Consider the following 23459-nt stretch of genomic DNA (forward strand, 5'->3'; position numbering starts at 1 on the left):
CATATGATATCTACTATTAGTATAGATTTACTTAAATATGTTTTGACTTCACTTTGATCATGCATCCTCATATTGTTATTCATAATGCCTATGAAACTATTTCTTGTATTTCGATTGTGTCCTTGTCTATTGTTGTGTTGCACCCCGCATACTTAGTGCATTCCAAGTACTAACACATATTTTGCCTACATGATCTCCCCATGTAGGGACCGAAGCTACTCTTGATCCTTCTCTCCATTCACGTGGCTAGTACGGTGCTTATCCGAGTTTTTTGGTGAGTCCTCAATGATTCGAGGGCTATATTATGTTTCCTACTCCTATGTTTTGAGACTTTGGCTTGCAATTGTATTTTGACTATGAGGGGAGCCGGTAGCATGTCATGGCCCTTGTCATATCTATGTATGTAGAGGTGTGCGTTGTTGGACAAGAATTTTGTAAATGAGCTTGACTCTTGTTCTATGATGTCATTTTGAAATGGTTTGCCCTTAGTCCCTATTTCCCGTTAATTAATGTTGAATATGCTTCCGCGACCGATGAATTGTGATGACAAGTTTGAGAGGCTTGTTTGGGGTTCCTTCGGGTTCCTCATTCGCCATGTCACGTCTAGGCCCTAGGCTTGGGTCGTGACATATACCATCAAGCATTAAATCGTGGCATACAATTGTTCGTTTTTACTTATCTCATTAGGTATGATCAACAATGCCTCATTCACATACATACATGCATCGCAATGAGTAATACCAACATACATCACACAAAACATGAAATCAAACCTTCACCTACCTCGAAACACAGCTTGAATCCCCCTAAGGAACGTGAATCTTTCCTTTCCAGATTGTTTCTACTTGTTCGTGGTATAAAAACAACAATTTAATGCAAGGATCAATTAATAAAGGTTTAATTACCCTGATTATAACAAACACAATAACCCAAGACCAAAACCATGATCCTAAGGTGCAACTAGGGTATTCCCACCATCAAATTCAGTCCAAAACGCTCTCCCAATAATAATTTACCAAGAATGAAAGTTCTATGGATCGGAATAAGTATTAGGGCATAAAATCAAAACTTTAGCACTAAAAGTCATTGAAAACGTTCAAGAACTCATCTTGGGTCGTCTCCTAACTCTTAAGAACGAAATTTGTAGAAAAATAACGTTTTGGGGTTTTTATCCTAAATTAATTCGCGACAGACCCGCCGTAGCGGGAACCTACCGGCAATAGCGGTCCCGCCCTGGTGGGATAAATCTCACTCTGGTAGCTTGTACAAAGACAGAGAGTCAGAATTAGAGCTTCAAACCCCTTTTTCACAGCACACTTGGAACCTTTAAAGTTGAAAAATTACCCGATCACACTAAGATCAATTTCAGGAGTTCTACTCGCCCGAATTCGATTCTGTAAAGTCGTACGGGTTACTTAAAGTCTTAGCTATCTACTCATGTGATCAAATTCACCAATATATCCCCAATTCATTACCAGATTTACCTAGACGTGGCATAACTCAAATTTCATCCTAATCTGGACAAGGCGAGGAATTTTCAAGTTACTACGAAATATTTTTCTAGCCCCAATTCTTTCCCCGTTGCGTATTATATAACGACGGGGACACGTCGTTACAATAACCAGCTTGCGTTATCTAAGATTTGACACAAATGGTCTCCACATTCATGATGGCTTCTTCGCTTTCGCGACCTTTGAGTAAGCGAAGGGTTGTTTATGAAAGCGGGAACTTTATCCAAGATCACTTAGGTGAACCATGGGTCGCAAACATGATGTTGTCATAAGAGACCCTAGGTTTGTGAAACTATGATGTGGAGCCCTTTTGTCTAAAATTTTGGGGTTTTCCCCTGTTTTGAATTTTGGAAAATCCATTGAGGTGATTTACATGGTTTTTTCGTGGTTGTCACAACCCAAACCACCAGGCCGTGCGGGCACCTACTCTAACACCTAATTAGGAGAACCTCCAATTAAAAAACAGTTTAAGACATGTGGAAGATTAAGAAAACTGAAGAATAAACATTCATAAGATTTTTATAAATTAAATTTTTTTGTCAACAATCCGAGTTAAGACATGTAAAGTAATTAATGCCACCAAGGATCTAGTCTAAACATCTACAATAGCTTCTATGATTACAAGGTAGACAATACAGTAACAATGACGTAGCTCCCACTACAAGGAAGGAAAAATAGAAGTTGTTAAAGATTATCTTTGTCTTCACTTATGAAACAATCATTGACCCTGCAACCACACTATGCCAAAAGGAATAACAAGAGTAGTATCAGTACAAACCACAGATGCTGGTAGGCATCATCGGTCAACCCGATACCCACCGCATTATATAAGATAATCGATTAGCAAGAAAAACAAAAAATAAGACTGTTCATTCCTCCACGTTTATATCCTACCCTTACTATTCTGGATACGTTACATATATTGGTACACTTGACTCTAACCCTCGTTCACTCCATTCTGAATTGTCACTTTAACATTCTACCTTGTAGACGGTTTCGGATGTAACCACTACCAACCTGGCCAACAACTCACGACATACCCTTACTTATTCCACCTCATCACTCAACCCTTGACTCTATAATACGTTCTATCCATGCTTATAATTCATTCCCACAAAAATCTCCAACCAGAGTAGTACCTAACTACTTAACACTTATAAATCACCACCCCAATTTGCAATGACAATAACACAGACCACCTCTGTAAGCGACACAGTAAAACTCAGAACCCTTGGTCTCTGGTTACCATATCTCATTCTGTTTTGAGGCTGACCATTCACAGTTCATTCAATAATGAGATATATAACCAAATAAGCATAACACATTAATACTATTTTATATATATATATACATATCGTTATTCAGTCGACAGTTCTAATGGAAGGTACATCCCACATTCATAATAACAAATAGATAATACAATGCAATAGTTCTCTGATGGAACACATACCCAAACTGTTAGTGTGGCAAAATATGGTACCCGATCCAAATTAGTGTGTCAGAACGTTACACCTACTCCAATATAAGTATCGAAACATGATACCAGATCCCTGTTAGTGTGTGGGAACGTGACACCCGATCCATTCAACACAACTACTATCATAATCACACTCATATGTACATACCTATATTCATCTAATCAACTGTTTAATCAAGGAATACATTTGTTCATTAATACTCATTTCATTAGGTTTGATAAACAATGCTACATTCATATACATACAAACATTGCAATGAAGTAATTAACAACACATATCATATAAACATGAACTCAAACCATCACCTACCCTAGTTCACATGATTAGTCTTCCTTCTACGGTATAATTATGATGGAACAACTAGAATTACATGTACGACTATCCCTTTTTCGGTGCACAAAAGACCACGCATGAATTCTACCATCAATTACCAGTATACTACACAGTGAATAAAAGATATACAACTACTCTATTAAAAAAGCAAGCCTACCTAGGCGCCAAGCAGTTGCAGAGGGATTGTAGCTCTAAGTCCTGGCTTACGGACGACGAGACGATGGATTTTGACAGCAAATTCACAAGCTATCGGCCTTCTTACGCTAGAATTCTCTTTATCCTTCCCTGACAAGCCTAGAGTAGCCTTTTTAGTGTTCTAGGGTGATTCTCGCCTCTCTTTGGAGTTTTGGGAAAAAGGAGAAAATAAGGTTTCGCATCATTTAAGTTTTGGCCCTGTCATTCCCGCTCTAGTGCGACCTATCCCGTGGAGGAGTCGTCACCCTAACGGTATCTAGCCCACTCTGGGGATGGTGTCCCTAGTTTTCCCCAAAACCTTCTTTTCCAAAATAACGATGGTTCGGATCAATATAATAGATACCAATTTACCCCTCGTTCATCCCCAAACGACTAGCGAAGGGATAAGCACGAGCCCTTTTTGGGGTACTTCCAAGGTAATGTCACGCCCTATTATGAAACCATAAATGGTGGAGTTTTTTCCAATCTTAAGCCCAAAAAGGTTCTATCCTCGAAGGACCGGTTAGGGAAATGAGGCAATACACGAAGAAAGGAAAATGCATTCAACTATACAACCTGACCCCGATATAGAGGCAATCTACCCGCTAAGGCGGGGACATTGTGGCGGTGCACCTTCCGCTGCAGCAGGAGATCAAAGATAGTAAAGGGGGAAAAGGGGAATGGTTTTCCCATTTCTTCCCTTTTCTTATTCCAACTCTCAAAATCCTCTCAAACACTTCACTCCGTCAACTTGAAGGTTAAGTTCTCATTACTTACGCTATTTACTTCTTTACTCATTTAACTACGATTGCATGATCATAAATGATTGATTATAATAGCCATAGGGTAGTTTTTCAAACATACAAAAATTGATTGCTTTATTTCCTAGAAATTTGTAGGATGGACACTTTTGTTACAACCCGAACGTCTCTACAATGTTCTGGGCATCAGTATTTCATGAAAAATAAGGTTGAAACGATGCCAAAATAGGTGGGGGATGTTGAAAAGTTTCTTGATGTATAACTCAGATATGGACATTCTTTAGGGCTTATTTTTCTATAATAATCAAATATTTAGGTTCTAGGGTACTTTGTAGACTCTGATCTGCTTAATTTTGCCAAAAATGAAGCTTTTGGAATGAATGGCGCCATGATTGCACCTGATACTCATCCCAGATACCTTCAACCCGCTATGGAGGCCTCTCTCATCCTGTTGTGGTGGGATTTGGCCGCTTTTGTTTGATTCAGTGGGGCAGTAGCCCCTTCCACTTATATCCAAATTTTTTATTTTCGTAGCCAAACATTATCTAAACCCAGGGTGTTCTAACATGTATTTCTCATAAATATTTTGCAGGCTTATCTAAAATGGCTGGTATTAACGAGGAGAATCTTCCTTTTTCCAGTTTCCCGATGTTGCCAATCCAGAAAGGTACTAAGACCACCGGAACACCAAATTTTGCTGCGAGAGGGGTTTCCATTTACTGAACAAAGAGAAGAAGGCACCCACATTTTATGCTCGTCTAATGGAGTTTTGCTGGTCTTCATTGATAGAGGCTCCCGCTGCTGCTCCATCCAACTGCATAAGCGAGTTCTATGCTAACCTCCCTACTTTTTGCTGGAATGATCCTCGTCTTACAATTCATAAATGATGTGCTCGAGGTGTCAAAGGTTCCCATACAGAGTTTGAGGCCATGTTGAAAAAGATGAACCTGGGATGGTTGAAGGATACACTAGTGAAGCCTACGCGTAGGAATAGAGTGTACTCAGCCACTACATAGGGCATCACTAGTGTTAACTGGTCACTGGATACCAATAGCTGGCTACACTTGGTTACCAGGAGGATGCGCCTGTTGGGAAACCGCATAGACGTGACATTTCGTCGTGCTTTGGTGTTTGTGTGCACTCTAAGGGCATGGACTAAACGTGGGTGCACAAATAATTTCTTAGTGGAAAATGTTCTACCGGGATAACAAGAAGACATTCTTCCTACTTGGGTGGGTGGATGCGATGTGTAAGCGTGCGTGGCTTCCAATCTTGGACACTGATAAGGAACTTCTTATGGATCCCCCCTTATACCCTCTTTTGATTAGACAAGCTTTGACTTCCAGGAGTAAGAGGAGGAAGACAAACATGGCCAGTAGCAGTCAAGCTGCTGCTGAGGCAGACGATAAATAAGGGTAAGATGATGATGGTGGCGATACTCTCCCTACCCATTCCCAGCCCCCAATATCTTCTGGGGTTGAGGAGGACCCGACGGCCATTTGGAGGATATTAGGCCGCTCTTATGCTAACACCACTCCAGTTTCACCCGCCACTGGTCTCGAGGTCGAGATTCTCCGTCGCCAGTTGCCATACGATATGAGGAAGAGTATATAGATAGATCCTCTAAAGGCCTGGATGTGTAAGATTATGAAGGCCTTCTATTCTTGTGTTGCCCAAAGGAAGATTCCCGACTTGAGCCAGGAGAATATCGGGAGTTCCCTTGGTTGAATGAGGCATCATCTGGCGTGATACCCCTGGAGGGCCTATAATTTGCTTGCGACACATCCCATTCCCTAGGTTCCTGTTTGGTTTTTTGCTCTCATGGCCATGTAATGAACCATATATTACTTTCTCCTTTGTTTTACCTTACACTTTATGTAAGCACATGGATGCTGGTTTTTGTTGTTTATCGCAGCTAATGTTTAAATGCTAAGGTTTATAACTTACTTCTTTGTTGATGAATACTAGTTGAATTGCAGGGATTATCTCATACATGATTAGGGGTATTTATGCATGACTAGGGAAAAACAGGGGAGACATGGTAAGATTATGTCTTGCCCAGTCCCGCTTCGGCGGGCTCCCCATGGCCGGAAAATCCTGCCCCTATGGCTATGACGGAAACAACACCCAATTCACAATTTCCTAGGTTCTTCTCGTATTTCTAAAATCTTCCCTTAATTTCCAAGCTATAACTAAGTAGATAGGATATTCCCTTCACATAAATCAACACCATAACCATGCACATTTCCATGATGTGCCCATACACTCATGAGGTTGCAATACCTATCTAGATTTTTCTTTCGAATTACATCGCAGTTTATCCAAACCCTTGCACCTAACCTGATGATTACTCTCTTTTCGATAACAAGTTCTCGAAACTCTAGTAATTTCAACTTACCGAATTTCTAACATTTTTAGGATAGATAATTGCAGACATCGATACCCTGACAAGCAATAATATGCACATAATCATATCATAGAATCCAAGAAAAGAATCTTTCACATCAAAAATTTGTTTTACAAAACAATATGCACACATTCACAGTTTCAATATACCACTTACAGACCCGTCCAAATTATTAATTAGTTTGCTCCATAGAAGATTATTACTAAACATCCATGTATTTATACCGCCTTAAAGCCAGATACCAATTGGAACCTTTCCAGTTCAAATTTACCTTGCTTGTGTCCCTTCAGCCTTGGCCACGACGTATGGTTCACTTTATTGAGATACCAAATTGAATTGAAAGATACTGATTTTACTAAGCTTATACCACAAGAAAAAATTCATACAAAAAGAGAGAAGAAATGGAACGACATTCTAAAATTCTTTGTAGGTTCCTGAAGATTAGATGTGAACGTCAACACACCAATCCGCAAGAGTCTATTCCACATTTTCTCTTGTTCGGGGATACCGATAACCTGGGCTCTAATACCAATTTTTCACGACCCAACACACCGAGCCATGCAGACACCTACTCTAACACCTAAGTAGGAGGACCCTCGATTCCTAAATAATTTAAGACATGTAGAAGATTAAAAAAATTGAAGAATAATTAGCATTCATAATATTTTTATATATTATATAGTTTTGTCAACAATTCGAGTTAAGGCTTGTAAATTAATTAACGCCCCTAGGGATCTAGTCTAAAAATATACAAGAGCTTCTAAGATTACAAGGTTGAAAATACAGTAACAATGATGCAACTCCCACCACATGAAAGGAAAAATAGAAGTTATTGGAGATCATCTTTGTCCTCACCAATGAAACAATCACTGACCCTGCAACTAGACTATGCCAAAAGGCATAGCAAGAGTAGTATAAGTACAAACTACACATACCTATAGGTGATGAGTCCAAAATTTGGAATCATTTGGAGCTTAGTTTGACTTTAGGGTCCTGAAATGCCTAATCTATCCTATAAGCTGATGTTAAGACCTTGATTTTTAGAAGTAAAGGCTAAGGAGCAAAGCTACGATAACCACGAGCATAAAGGTTCCAACAAGCTGAAGAGATGGAGAAAAGAGATCCTATTAATCGCCAAAACCACCTAGCGGTCCACCGAGTTGCTCCTTGACCACCTAATTTTACATCACACCATATCTGAATTGAGAGAAATTTGGGCAAACAAAGTTCCGCATCAACTAGTCGCTTAATTGATTGGTGAAGAGAGGTTGTACGTAGAAACCACTGAGTGAGGAGTAATGATGCAAGAGAATTGGTGATTGAAATGAAAACATGGTGAATCGCGGAAGTGATCAGGGATCCCAATATAGACCGCCTAAATTGATAGTGCATGTTGGATGAAAACATGAAGTAACAAGGTGATAGAAAACAGTGATTGGCATATCGCCGACTAATCGGCGAAGTTTGAGTTTCCTCACCGACCAACCCCAAAAAGTTGAATCTTAGATCAGTATAAATCAATTTTTGGAAGAGAGAGAAAGCAACCAGCCAGTGTGGAACGAAATAGAGAGAACAAAAACACTATTTTTGTTGATTTGAAACAATTTTCCTTAGAGATTTTAAGTGGGTGTTGTAATAGAAAGAGATTTTGTTCATTTTAAGACTTGGAAAGTCAATACCCAGCTATGGAGCATAGGTAATGAATTTTCTTATTTTGTGATGATTAGCTAAAACCTCATTCTCGGGGGGTTTGACAATGTGATTATTTTCTGAATTTCGCTAAATGGGTATTAGTTATTATCAATTGTAGGGTTAATTCGAAGTGGGTCTGATTTATTGTTGTTATTAGATTGCTTTGTTGAATGTTTATTTCAGTATGATTTAGCATTTTATGCTTGCTTGAGAAAGAAGTGTAAAACCAAGGTGATAAGTTGGTGCTCGTAGTCATTGGGTCATAGTGGATTCAGCTCGAGAGAGTTGATGTAGTGTGGTTGTGGGATGGTTTCCATATTTAGCATATTGAGGTTTAAGAGAACTCAATTGAAATGAGGTAGTTGATTGATTTAATATGTTTTCTATTTATTTTGGTTATGTTGAACAAAAGAAGAAATGAGTGAGGCAGAAAGTAACGGTAGCCCAGTGGGCAACCAAGGCGATATTAACTATCTTAACAGTGTAAATGACCCAATCCAATTGAGCGGAATTGGTGCAATCTTTCTACCGTCAACCGAAGGAATTGCTATATTCCATATTACTAGAATAACACTCTGTCTCCTTCAAATGAAAGAACTTTATGGAGGATTGGCTCACGAAGACCAGCATGAGCATATGTGGAATTTCATGGATGTTTGTGGTCCATTCTCATTCAAGAACGTATCACAAGACTTCGTCTGTCTCTGGTTATTCCTATTAGCTTTGGCAGGTAAAGCTAGCAAATGGCAGTCTGAGTTACCAAACAATTCCATCATATCTTCGGATGAGCTTACCATGTCATTGAATGTGAGATTCTTTCCCCGTCGAGGATGATGATACTCAAAGAAAACATTCAAGGTTTCAAACGATTGGAAGGTGAACCAATCCACCAAACGTGGCTGAGGTTTAAGAAGTTATTACTTCAATGCCCGACTCACAAACTCCAAACAACATACTACTATAATATTTCTATAGAAGCCTTGACTAGGTAAACAAAGGAGTAGCTGATCAATTGGTTCGAAGAGAAATAATGTTGCAATCGTTTGAGGTGGTTTCGTTTCTTCTTGATGACATGAAGAAAATAAATCAAAAATGTTACACTAAAGAAGACCAAGTTTCGCCTTTTTGTTTTAGGAAGACACAAAAATAGCTTGATAAGGAAAAAAGAAAGGGATGAGAACATCAACAACATGTTAGCCCAAATGGAGCTGTTAAAAAACAAGTGCTAAAAGATGTATTCAAACCCAAAGAAGCAAGGAAAATGTTTATAGTTGAAGAGGTTTTTAACTCGTGCTACTCAAATTTGGGGGAGAATCAAGGTTGGAAATCTGACAAAGTTGAGGAGGGTTTCTAGCCAAGATACTTGAAGCAGGGTGGGAATTGATATACCGTGAGTTTATGGTATTTCTAATACATTTCACTTACAAGTTGTGTGTGGCTAGGGCCTTTTTGTATTGGTGTTTATGTGTTTTTATCATATTTTGCAAGAAAGATGTTCATGCACGGAATTAAAAAGACAGTTGAAAGAAATGAAGAAAAGGGAATCTACGGAGGTGATCTATGGACCGTAGGTCCATTGACGCTCTGTATATGGTGGTCGTAGATCAAAAGCCAAGTCATGGAAGACAAATAAGGGAAATCTGACCAAGTGTGGAACCACGGGACCATTGAGGATCCATAGATTGATCTACGGACCGTACTGCTGATCCATAGATTTAGACTGTGAGGGTTCCAGTACCTGATTTTTGATGATTCTAGGTGTGGAGCTATGGAAGGGGATTGACGGACTGTAGATTGATCTACGGTTCGTACTGCGGTTCCGTCGTTTGCTTCAGAGAAGCTGATTTTTAGAAGTTGATATATTTTCTATTTCCTGGCTGATGGAATGGACTCAAAGACCGTAGATCCATTGACGGTCCATGAGTCAGTCTCATGGAATGAAGACGCGTGCCTGTAACAAACTTTCCTTACTTTGTTTCCCTTTTCATTTTGGACTTGTTTTCTATAAATAAGGCATGTAAACCTCATTTTTGGGGGTTAGAGATTACTACTTTAGTTCTATTATGTGACTTGGGAGATTATACTTGCAAACGTAACAGTTATTAATTTCCTAAGTTTGATTTGAAGATTTTGGTGTTGCAATTCAAGTTGAAATTCTGGGTTTATTCTTCTTCTTAAGTAAGTTCATAATTCTTTCATCTAAAACAATGAATTGTGTTCATATGATTATGGGTAACTAAACCCACAATTATGGTTGTGGGAACCATGAGCGATTAATAAAGTATGAATAGTAAATAAATTATTCTCGAATAGTATTATTGCATGCATTGATAATTCTTTCGTTTAGAAGTCTTTTTAACGAGTGCACGCATTAGAACTCGCCTTGTTGCTACTTGTCGGACCAAGGAGGTAATCAAATAGAAAAGAATTATCAACATAGATTTAGTGTGACACTATCTAATAGGCTAGTGTCGATTGGTGCGAAGTAATAACTAAGCCAAACATCCATTATGATGTCTAATATGAGGTAAAGGAAAGGGTTAGTAATTTATACACACGTAGCCGGACCAAGGTGCGGGGTGAAATTCTCTAGATGCCAGACCAAGGATTTAGAGATACCTAACTTATGACTGTGCATGTACTACACTAGGAAAAGATTGCGATTGGTAGGATTACTGCGTTATGAGCTTGTGGGGAACAAGTATACCTTACTTATTTCTCTCATCTTGAGAACAACCAAAATTGAGTTTTGATTATTGATTACTTATTAAATTCTTACAATTCGTTTCACAAAAACCCCATTTTTTATTACTTGTTTCTGGACGTAATTTGACAAATCGAATATAATTGTTGGTTCAATTAGATTCTAATCTATTTTCCTCGTGTGATCGACCCCAACCTACAAGTTGGGTTATTTACTTGATAACGATCGCTTATGCTTCTTTAGGTTGGTGTAATTTGAGCTTATCAAAATTTTGGCGCTGCTACCGGAGAAATTTGGCTTTTAGATTTATTTTAACTACATTATTGAACTTTAGTCAAATATTTCCTAATTTTACTTTTTCTTGTTGTTTTTGTCTCTCTCAGGTCCTGACTCTAGTGTATGCCAAGTACACGGAGCCAAGGTGAACCATTTACTCCGTACGTCCAGAGTTGAACCGAACTTTGCGAAGAATGAACAATCAAGGAATTCTAATCAATCCTATCAGAGTAAATCTTGGTGATGCAGTTGAGTTACAACAGCCAAGAGTAGTTGTTGGGGAAAATCGGGGTCTAGCTGAAAATCAATTGGGAGTTGCGGTGAGGGTTCATGGTCGACCAGGCCCACAACTGCATGACAACTACAGGGGTAACTTCAATATTCCTGACTCTGATGGACCTCTAGTCTTACCCCCTTTGCCTCCGAGGCACACATTTGTGGTAACCACTATCTTAATGCAGATGCTTACTGAGAGGGGCTTGTTCTCAGGGTTGCCATTGGAGGACCTACATGCTCACATAGCCAAGATAAGGGTGGTCTGCAAGAGCTGTGTAGGTCGACTAGACTTGGATATGGATGTCATCGGATTGCGAGCGTTCCCTCTAGCACTGACAGGCAATGCTGCTATATGGTTCACTGAGCTTTCTTATAACTCAATCTATACATGGAACTGACTGAGAGATGTGTTCTTAGCAAGGTATTATCCAATGTCCAAGAAGCTCAATCACAAAGATAGGGTAAATAATTTTGTGGCATTGCCTTGAGAGTCTGTGAGCAGCTCATGGGACAGATTCACTTCATTTATAAGAGGTGTTCCGAATCATCGTATTGATGATGAGGATCGTATGGTGAGTGCAGATATGCACAGATTGCAGAAAAATTGGAGAAGATCTCTCGCAATAATAAAGCATGGAGAACAAGAGGTCGGATACTGGGAGAAACACATTTGTCATTCATGCTATGAATAATCAGTATGCAGGGGAGATTCGTGAGAAGATGACTCAGATGAGGACCGAGTTGGGGTTGGTATTGAAGCATGTGAGCGGAGGTGCAGAGAAGGTAAATGCAGTGAATTACTTGACTAGAACACCACCACCAGCTGAAGAATGTTACTATAAAGAAGATGCTTATGTAGTGAATGATCAGACGGGGGGTTTCCGACCTAACGCTCAAGTATCCAACACAGAAAATTGGCCCCAGCGTCAAGGAAACCAAAGTCGAAACTATGGTAATTACAATCGAGAAGGTCAATATGTCCAGGATGGAAACTTCAATCCCGACAACAACTACAACCGAAACAACTATGCCAACAGAAATGATCAGGTTGGACCTTATGTTCCCCCTTAACATCGCAAATATGGCACTAGGGAAGCTGGAGGCAATCTGGCGCATATTGAAGATATGAAGTAAAAGATGATGAGAAGGTGTGATGCAATTGATGAGAATGTGAAGGAGATGAGAAATGACTTGTCTGGTATTGGTCAAAAAGTTGATGCCCATGCAGTGTCAATAAAGCATCTAGAGCAGAAGATGACTCAGTTGTCTACTACAGTGAATCCACGTCAACCTGGCACTCATCCTAGCAACACCATCCAGAATCCAAAGAATGATGGTTATTGTATGGCAGTTACTACTCGGGGGGGTAAGCAAATCATATATCCATTTATGCGGTCTATGGTGGATGCATAGATTAGAAAAGAAGATGATGCGATAGAGGCTACAGAAGAGTTTGAGACGGCAACAGAGCAGGAAGTGGAGATATCTAAGAAAGTGGTCCCTATACCTAGACCTCCACCACCTTTCCCACAAAGGTTCGTGAAGAAGACTGAAGATTGTAAATATCCCAGGTTTATTAGTATGTTGAAGCAGCTTTCTATCAACAGTCCTTTGATAGAAGCTTTGGAGCAAATGTCTGGGTATGCGAAGTTTATGAAAGATCTGGTGACAAAGAAAAGGTCTGTATGTTTTGAAGATAATGATAAATAGCATCATTGTAGCGCTATTGCTACAAGATCTCTTCTGCAAAAGAAGGATAACCCTGGTGCTTTCACGATTCCATGTACTATAGGGTTGTTACACTTTGCTAAGGCATTATGTGATTTTGGTGCTGGCATAAACCTCATGCCATTGTCTATTTAGAAGAAGTTGGGTCTAGGGGACCCATAGCCCACTGCAATGAGGTTACTAACGGCCGATACAACTGTGAAGTGGCCCATTAGTGTACTCCATGATGTGCTAGTGAAAGTGGAGTCTTTTATTTTTCCGGCAGATTTTCTTATTCTTGACTGTGAGGTTGATTTTGAGATTTCCATCATCCTTGGGAGACCGTTTCTTGCCACAGGGCGTGCATTGGTTGATGTGGAAAAGGGACAGATGAAGTTCAGATTGAACAATGAAGACGCAACTTTCAATATTTGTAGGTCCATGAAGCGGAGTGGTGAGCTTCAAACAATATCTGCTATAACCTACGGAGTGGAGAGTGGGACAAAAGTGAAAATTGAAGAGCGACTAGGTTTTAAGGCATTAGCAACAGTGATGATGAATTTTGATAGTGATGGTATTAAAGAGTATGATGAGTTGGTAGCCGCATTCGATAGGTGTGAATATCGGTCCAAACCAAAGAAGTATGAGTGAAGAATCGTGAGTCCCCACCCGCAACACCGTCGATTGTGGAGGCACCGAAATTGGAGCTTAAGTCTCTACCACCGCATTTGAGGTATGTATACTCAGGCAGAGAGAATACTTTGTCGGTCATCATTGCAGAAGATTTGAATGCAAGACAAGAAGAGTGCTTGGTGACTGTGTTAAAGAGGTTCAACCGAGCTATTGGGTGGACTATTGCAGATATTATTGGGATTCCTCCCGGTATTTGCTCTCACAAAGACAACTCATGCCAGATCATAATCCCAGTATGGAGCACCAGAGAAGATTAAACCAACCTATGCAAGAGGTAGTTAAAAAATAGATGATCAAGTGGCTAGATGCGGGAGTTATTTACCCCATTGCAGATAGTAGCTGGGTGTGTCTTGTCTAGTGCGTGCCTAAAAAGGGTGGTATTACTGTGGTTCCAAATGAAAGAAATGAGCTTGTTCCAATGAGGCCCGTTACTGGATGGAGAGTTTGTGTGGATTACCGGAAATTGAATCGTGGATAGAAAAGGACCAGTTTCCTATGCCGTTCATGGATGAAATATTGGATAGACTTGCAGGAAAGGGTTGTTATTGTTTTCTTGATGGGTATTTAGGCTACAATCAAATTTCTATATCCCAAGAAGACCAAGAGAAGACCACTTTCATTTTCCCTTATGGGACTTTTGTGTTAAAACGGATGTCATTTGGGTTGTGCAATGCTCCAGCAACCTTCCAGTGCTGTATGACATCTATATTTTCTGATATGCTGGAAGACACTATTGAAGTGTTCATGCATGATTTTTCAGTTGTAGGTGATTCTTTTTATCGTTGTCGGGATGATTTGGCCGAGGTGCTTGAAAGGTGTGAAGACTGCAACTTGGTGCTGAATTGGGAGAAGTGTCATTTTATGGTTAAACAAGGTATAGTGTTGGGTCATCGAATTTCAGAGAAATGTATTAAGGTTGATAGAGCTAAAGTTGAAGTAATAGAAAAGCTTCCGCCACCCATTTCTGTAAAAGTTGTTAGAAGTTTTCTTGGGCATACAGGTTTTTATAGGAGATTCGTCAAAGATTTCCCAAAAATGGCACATCCATTGTGCAAACTGCTCGAGAATGAGTATATGTTTTATTTGATGATGCATGTCTTAGAGCATTTGGAGAGTTGAAAGAGAAGTCGGTTGATACACCTATCATTATTTCACCTGATTGGGAACAATCGTTTGAGGTAATGTGTCATGCAAGTGGAGTGGCGCTTGTTGTGGTACTAGGACAGAGGAAAGAGAGAATTCTTCATCCTATTTATTATGCTAGCAAAACTCTAAATCTGGCCTACAAGAATTATACTGTGATTGAACAAGAACATCTTGTGGTGGTTTTTGCATTCGAGAAATTTTGATCCTACTTGCTTGGTACTAAAGTCATAGTGCATATTGACCATACTGCATTGAGGTATTTGATGGCGAAAAAGGATGCAAAACCCTGATTGATTAGATGGGTATTGTTGCTGCAAGAGTTTGATTTTGTGGTAAAAGTTAGAAAGTGGACCGAAAATCATGTTGCCGATCACTTATCCAGATTAGAGGAAGAGGCTATGCTAAAGCTTGGAGATAGGGCCGAAATTAATGATGCTTTACTAGATGAACATGTATTGGCTGCTTCTCATGATTTAAAGACTTTGCTAATTATTTGGCAAGCCATACTGTGCCCCCGGATTTGTCTTTTCAACAAAGAAGAAAATTATGCATGATGTGAAGAAATTCTTTTGGGATGAGCCTTACTTGTATCTTAGTTGTGCTGATGGGATTATACATCGATATATGCCCGAGGATGAGATGTTGAGTGTACTTGAAGCATGCCATTTATCACATGTTGGTTGGCATCATAGTGGTTTTCTGACTGCACATAAGAGTTTGCAGCGTGGGTATTATTGTCCTACCATCAACCAAGATGCTCATGATTTTGCCAACTCCTGTGATCGTTGCCGAAGAGAAGGTGGGATTTCAAAGAGTCAAGAGCTTCCTATGGGTCCTATATTGGTGATAGAGTTGTTTGATGTATGGGGCATTGATTTATGGGTCCATTTGTGAGTTTATAAGGGATAAAGTATATTCTTGTTATGGTTGATTATGTATCGAAGTGGGTGGAAGCATATGCGCTCCCCAACAATGAAGGCAAAAGTTACACCGCATTCTTGGAAAAGAATATCTTCTCCAGATTTGGTACACCGTGGGCTATTATTAGCGATGGAGGTTCTCACTTTTGTAATAAGTTGTTCAAGGCACTACTTGAGAAATATGGTGTCCACCACAATGTAGCCACTCCTTACCATCCACAGACTAGTGGGCAAGTTGAAGTGTCCAACAGAGAAATCAAACAGATTTTGGCAAAGGCTGTGAATGCTAATAGAACGGATTGGTCAAGGAAGCTTGATGATGCTCTATGGGCCTATCGCACTGCATACAAGACCCTCATAGGTATGTCTTCTTAACAAATTGTATATGGGAATTCTTGTCATTTACAGGAAGAGCTAGAGCATAAGGCGATGTGGGCAATGAAGAAGCTAAATTTAGATTGGGGCACCGCTTCAAATCAAAGAATGAATGACTTGAATATGCTTGATGATTTTCGCCTAAAAGCTTACGAAAGTTCAGCCTTGTACAAAGAGAAGATGAAGCGGTACCATGATCAAAGAATTGAAAAGCGTGAATTTGTGGTTGGTGATCTTGTGCTTCTATTCAACTCTAGGTTGCGCTTGTTTCGAGGCAAACTCATGTCCAAATGGACTGGGCCATTTTCTATCACAAAAGTGCTCCCCCATGGAGCAGTTGAGCTTTAGAATAGTGAAGGAACATGGTTCATGGTAAATGGGCAAAGGATCAAGATCTATCAAGGTATTGCTGAAAGTGTGCAAGAAGTGATTGAGGCCTACAATCTTGATAAAGTCTAAGTAATCAAGAAACTTGCGTCGTGCCACGACGTTAAATTAAGCGATGTTTGGGAGGCAATCCAAGATGTACAATCTAGCCAACGATAGGTTTCTGTTATCCATTTTGTAGTTTTCTTTGTTTATTTACGTGTCTGTATCAATTTAGATAGGTGTGTTAGTTTTTTTTAGTGTTGGCTAGAATAAGCATAGAGTACGTGTCTAACACAAGGACTTTCCCAACGGACCCCGAGCCACCAGAAGCACCTCCCAGAAGGTGATCACCGACGTAGTCACTGATCGGGTCACAAACTGAAGCTGCTTCTAGTTCAGGTACTGAGTCTGCGTCTGGCTCCGAGTCTGCCAGTGCTTCGGGCTCTAAGTCCAACCATGCTTCAGGGTCCGAGTCTAGCCATGATTCGGGGTCCAATGCCAAGTCAGCCACAGAGTCCTGCCAGGATGACCTAGTTTCCTCGTCTGATGAGGCCACTAGATCGGAGTCAGAACCAGTTCCAAAGAATGAGGATCCTACTCCCGTGACCGGCGATTCAAAGAGATGGTGTGTTGAGGGCCAATGAAAGATTTATCGGGATGCCAAGATGAGAAATAACAAAGGGAAGCTGGCCCGACTTATTACAGAGGAGCGCAGAGTCCTCACGGGGAGCTTGCACACTGTCCCTGACATCCACCGACACTTTAACCTTCACAAGTGTAATTGGATGGCTCGAGACCCTGGGACTTATAGTGAAGAGATTGTCCGCGAGCTCTACGCCTCTTATGCTGCAACTCTCCGTGGGTAGATCTTCAAGAGGGCAAAGCCCATGTACCAACATCCTCTCACTTCCATACTGGTCTGGGGTGCTCCGGTGGACATATCACATGCCACCATCAACCGCTTTCTCTATGGTCCGACCACAAGTCACTCTTCGTCACTAAACACAACGAAGTTTGAGTAAAGATGGGGCATCGTGCAGAGCGATGCTTTCCAGAGGAATGTTGAACATTTAGAGGTTGTATTAAATGGTTGGCTAAGTACATTGCTGCAGATGGCGAGCATGTAGAGTGTGTCGCCACAGCTTGGTTAGGTATCTCAAAGGCCACATTGAATTTTGTTGCCATGTTTATCTTGTTGTTGGTGCATAATAGGGTGTCGACAAAAAAAGATGACAACCAACTCACACGGCACAGAGCGATCATGGTTGCAGCACTGGTAACAGGAGTGGAGATTGACTTTGCCCGCATGATGATCATAGAGATTCACGGGAGGGCATTCAAGACCTCCACTACTAACCCCTTTCCAAATTTGATTTTCCAATTGTGCAAGGACCCTGGCGTGTCGATCTAGCATTATGATACATTGATCCACCCTACAGGGACTTTGGATATAGGACTTATTCGAGATGAGGCAAAATGTGGCGGCACCTTGCATAGAGCCCCAGATTGAGGTACCTCCCCTGGGCGCAGATCTTCCAGATAAGTTGGGGCAAGCACAGGGCGGTGATCTGATTATACCAGATAACTTTGATATTGTCTCGGCCTCCTCCTCCCAGACTGCTAGTATTGCTCCTAGTTCATCCCGGTCCACACCACAGTTAGGAGCTAATGTTGTCCAGTTGGCCAGAGTATAGAAATTTGAGGGTCAGATGGCCACATTGCTAAATCACATCCAGCCTTAGATGCAAAAGTCGATAGCCGAGTCTGAGGCCAGAATGGAGCGAAGGATGGAGGGCATGATGGACCGAAAGGTCTAGGCAGTAAATAAGCATTTTGATGCCTTTCAATTGTGAGTCCTCGAGAGATCAGCCTCGGCCATACATCTATCCTCATTGTAGGCTGAATTAGCTAGTCTCTAGACCGACGTTGATGTTATTCTTGTCGCCCGTACAGTTGAGCATCAGGCAGCACCTACTGCACTAACAGATGATACTGTGTTGGATGATTTATTCAGTGGGACCGCCAAGGAGAGGCTTGAACCTACACACGCCAAAGGTAAGAGGAACCGTTCTAATCACATTTAGGAGGAAAAAAGTGCAAAAGAGACATCGTAGGTAGGAGAAGGAGGCCAGGAAGGCCTCGATTTTAGATGAACAATTGCTCCAACAAAGGGTGCGTGAGAGTGTTGCAGGGTCGTCATGCTCTGCCCCAGTTGTAGAGGTCCCTCTTGTTGTGAGGGACGTTGTTAGCACCACTAGTGGTGCTATGATGGATGATGTGGGCACTACTGAGGGTGACCCTACTATTGCTCCAGCGGGCTCCAGGAAACCGGCCCACCGTCTCGTTCATGATTGTTCAGTGCTATGCGCCACAGGTTTGCTATACCCAATCCACTATCTTTTACTGTTCTTGTATGCATTGGGTACAATCACATCTATTTTTATTTGGGGTGGGGTAAATGGATGTGAGTGATGGGGTGAAGTCTGAGTAATCCCACTCATAAATCCTCTCTTAGGGTTTTCTTGCCTGTGTTTTTTTCCCCCAAGAGATTGTTTATTTTCTATTAAACCAGCATGTGTTAGGTTTGTATCTATAGAAGCATGAATATAACCCGTCCAAATTTTGTGATGTGTGCTAAATTGGTAGGCTAAGACAAGTTGAATGTGTCGGCTCTGAGTATGACTTGATAATGAATCAACTTGATGGCATGACTTAAGCTGAAACATGAATTGGGTAATCTTATAATATGATAATGAAACTCTGTGACAAGCGTGTGTGAAAATAGTGATTGTTCAAACAGTTTTTGTGCAAAACTAGAACTTGCCTGGTTAGTCCTGCTAAGACAATTCACTTTAGAAGTTAGGAGGTGATCATAGGTCCTTGTTCTGATAAGTCCACAAATTGCCTAAATGAAAGATCCAACAAAATGAAATAAATGCTCCCTTTGATCCAAATGTTTTGAGCCTAAAATTAGACCATTTATACTATGTTGGCCTTGGTCCCTCCTTGGACATGTGCACCTCATATTAGGCAGAAGCCTAAGTTGAGAGTGGCTAATGTAAAATGTAACTTCAATCTTGGCACTGACCCAATATCGGGTATTGTGCACCTCAACCAATGGAGAATCCATAAGTTGAGGGTGGCTATGAAAGTGGAAACTGAAGAAAAAATGGATATGAAAAGAGTTTGATGTTAAAAGAAAGAAAAGAAAGGAATGGATGTGACTTGTTGAATCTAAAAAAAAAAGGCATGAAAGAGATAAAAGTGAAAAGTAAAAAGATCTGACAAGCCTAAAGTCACATCCATGGTTGAAGAAAATTAAGGGAAAGAAGGCAAAACGGTAGGGTGACAAAAATAGGGAAGAAAAAGGTTTAAAGCCTAGCGTAATATCAAGAAGGGCAGAAAGTAACGAAGAAGTACCCAAATGTAGCACACCTGATCTTGAGCCTACGTTACTAGCCAAGAAAGTCCTATAGTTATCCTAGAGTCTAAATTGGGGAGTTTAAGTAGTGAAAATAAAGGCAAGCTTATGTTACTCAGCACTAACTGTACTTGAAGTTGTTTCTAAGTGTGATTGTTGAATGAATCCTTGTACTCAAATTCAAAGTCATTGTGTGAAAGAAAAGGGTTTTCATTTTAAGTGAGGGCACTAGTTGCATTTTCGGAAAGTTGGTACTTTGGTGATTATAAAACAGTGTATGTTGTGTGTTGGTTGGTCGATCGTTGTCATGGTTTAATCCACATGAATTAGCTTGTTGAGACTAAGAGAACAAATTTTGCACCCGAAAAGTGAGTGGGATAGAGAGCCATATGATTGCTTGTGCTTGTAATGCTTGCTTCTATAAAAGTTTCGTTAAGAGTCCTAGTGGGTCGCTTGAGGACAAACAACAAATTCAAGTTGAGGGTGTTGATATACCGTGAGTTTATGGTATTTCTAATACATTTCACTTACAAGTTGTGTTGTCTAGGGCCTTTTTGTATTGGTTTTTACGTGATTTTATCATATTTTGCAGGAAAGACGTTCAGGCGCGGAATTAAAGAGAAAACTGAAAGAAATGCAGAAAAGGGAATCTACGGAGGTGATCTACGAATTGTAGGTCCATTGACGCTCCATAGATGGTGGTCGTAGATCAGAAGCCAAGGCATGGAAGACAAATCAGTGAAATCTAACCAAGTGTGGAACCACAGTGACCATTGACAGTCCGTAGATCAATGTATGGACCGTACTGTTGATCGGTAGATTTAGACTATGAGGATTCCAGCACCAAATTTTTGAAGATTATAAGTGTGGAGCTATGGAAGGGTATTGATGGACCGTAGATTGATCTACGGTCCGTACTGCAATTCCTTCGTTAGCTTCAGAGAAGCAGAGTTTTGGAAGTTGATATACTTTCTAAGTCCTGGCTGACGGAAGGGATTCACGGACCGTAGATCTATTGATGGTCCGTGAGTCAGTCTCGTGGAATGAAGACGCGTGCCTGTAACAAACTTTCCTTATTTTGTTTCCCTTTTAATTTAGGACTTGTTTTCTATAAATAGGGCATGTAAACCTCACTTTTGGGGGTTAGAGATTATTACTTTAGTTCTATTTTGTGACTTGGGAGATTATACTTGGAAACGTAGCGATTATTAATTTCCTAAGTTCATTTTAAACATTTTGGTGTTGCAATTCAAGTTGAAATTATGGGTGTATTATTCTTCTTACGTAAGTTCATAATTCTTTCATCTAAAACAATGAATTGTGTTCATATGATTATGGGTAACTAAACCCCGCAACTAGGGTTGTGGAAACCATGAGCAATTAACAAAGTATGAATAGTAAATAAGAAATTCTTGAATAGAGTTGTTGCATGCATTGACAATTCTTTCGTTTAGAAGTCCTTTTAACGAGTGCACGCATTAGAACTCGCATTGTTGCTACTTGCCCGACCAAGGAGGTAATCATCAAGAAAAGAATTATCAAAATAGATTTAGTGTTATACTATCTAATAGGCTAGTGTCGATTGGTGCGAAGTACTAACTAAGCCAAACATCGATTATAATGTCTAATATGAGGTAAAGGTAAGGGTTAGTAAATTATACACACGTAGCCGGACCAAGTTACGGGGTGAAATTCTCTAGATGCCGGACCAAGGATTTAGAGATTCCTTACCTATCACTTTGGATGTAGTACACTAGGAAAAGATTGTGATTACTAGGATTACTGCGTTATGAGCTTGTGGGAAACACGTATACCCTAGTTATTTCTCTCATCTTGATAACAACTGAAATTGAGTTTCGATTACTGATTACTTTTTTATTTCTTACAATTTGTTTCACAAAACCCCCCCTTTTTATTACTTGCTTCTGGAAGTAATTTCACTAATCGAATATAATTGTTGGTTAAATTAAAGTCTAAACCATTTCCTCGTGGGATTGACCCCAACCTACAAGTTGGGTTATTTACTTGACAACGATCGCTTATGCTTCTTTAGGGAGGTGTAATTTGAGCTTGTCAAATTTTGGCGCCTCTACCGGGGAAATTTGGCTTTTAGATTTATTTTAACTACATTATTCAACTTTAGTCAAATATTTCCTAATTTTACTTTTTCTTGTTGTTTTTGTCTCTCTCAGGTTCTGACTTTAGAATATGCCAAATACACGGAGCCAGGGTGAACCACTTACTCCGTACGTCTAGAGTTGAACCGAACATTGCGAAGAATGAACAATCATGGAATTCTAGTTAATCCTATTAGAGTAAATCTTGGTGATGCAGTTGAGTTATAACAGCCACGAGTAGCTGTTGGGGAAAACCGGGGTCTAGCTGAAAATCAATTGGGAGATGCAGTGAGGGTGCATGGTCCACCAGGCCCACAACTGCATGACAACTACAGAGGTAACGTCAATATTGCTGACTCTGATGGACCTCTAGTCTTACCCCCTTTGCCTCCGGGGCACACATTTGTGGTAACAAGTAGCTTAATGCAGATGCTTATTGCGAGGGGCTTGTTCCTAGGGTTGCCAACGGAGGACCCACATGCTCACATAGCCAAGATAAGGGTGGTCTGCAAGAGCTGTGTAGGTCGACCATACTTAGATTTGGATGTCATCGAATTACGAGTGTTCCCTCTATCACTGACAGGCGATGTTGCTATATGGTTCACTGAGCTTCCTTATAACTCCATCTATACATGGAACCAACTGAAAGATGTGTTCTTAGCAAGTTATTATCCATTGTCCAAGAAGCTCAATCACAAAGAGAGGGTAAATAATTTTGTGGCATTGCCTGGAGAGTCTGTGAGTAGCTCATGGGACAGATTCACTTAATTCATAAGAGGTATTCCGGATCACCCTATTGATGATGAGTCACTGAAGGAATATTTCTGTGGTGGTCAGGATGACAACAATAAAGCAGTGCTTGATACTATTGCTGGAGGATCATATGGTGAGTGCACATATGCACAGATTGCAGAAAAATTGGAGAAGATCTCTCGCAACAATAAAAAATGGAGAAATAGGAGGTCGGATAATAGGAGAAACACATTTTTCGTTCATGCTACGAATAATCAGTATGCAGGGGAGATTCGTAAGAGATGAGGACCGAGTTAGGGTTGGTATTGAAGCATGTGAGCGGAGGTGCAGAGAAGGTAAATGCAGT

At 40.4% G+C, this 23459-nt stretch overlaps 1 pseudogene; it reads left to right on the forward strand.

Moving 5' to 3' along the window:
- Window positions 1-23459, forward strand: part of LOC125863834 (uncharacterized) — a 140451-nt pseudogene that overhangs the window by 20330 nt on the left and 96662 nt on the right.

This window comes from Solanum stenotomum, chromosome 5 (genome assembly GCF_019186545.1).
Source record: "Solanum stenotomum isolate F172 chromosome 5, ASM1918654v1, whole genome shotgun sequence".
In the NCBI taxonomy this organism is placed as follows: domain Eukaryota; kingdom Viridiplantae; phylum Streptophyta; class Magnoliopsida; order Solanales; family Solanaceae; genus Solanum; species Solanum stenotomum.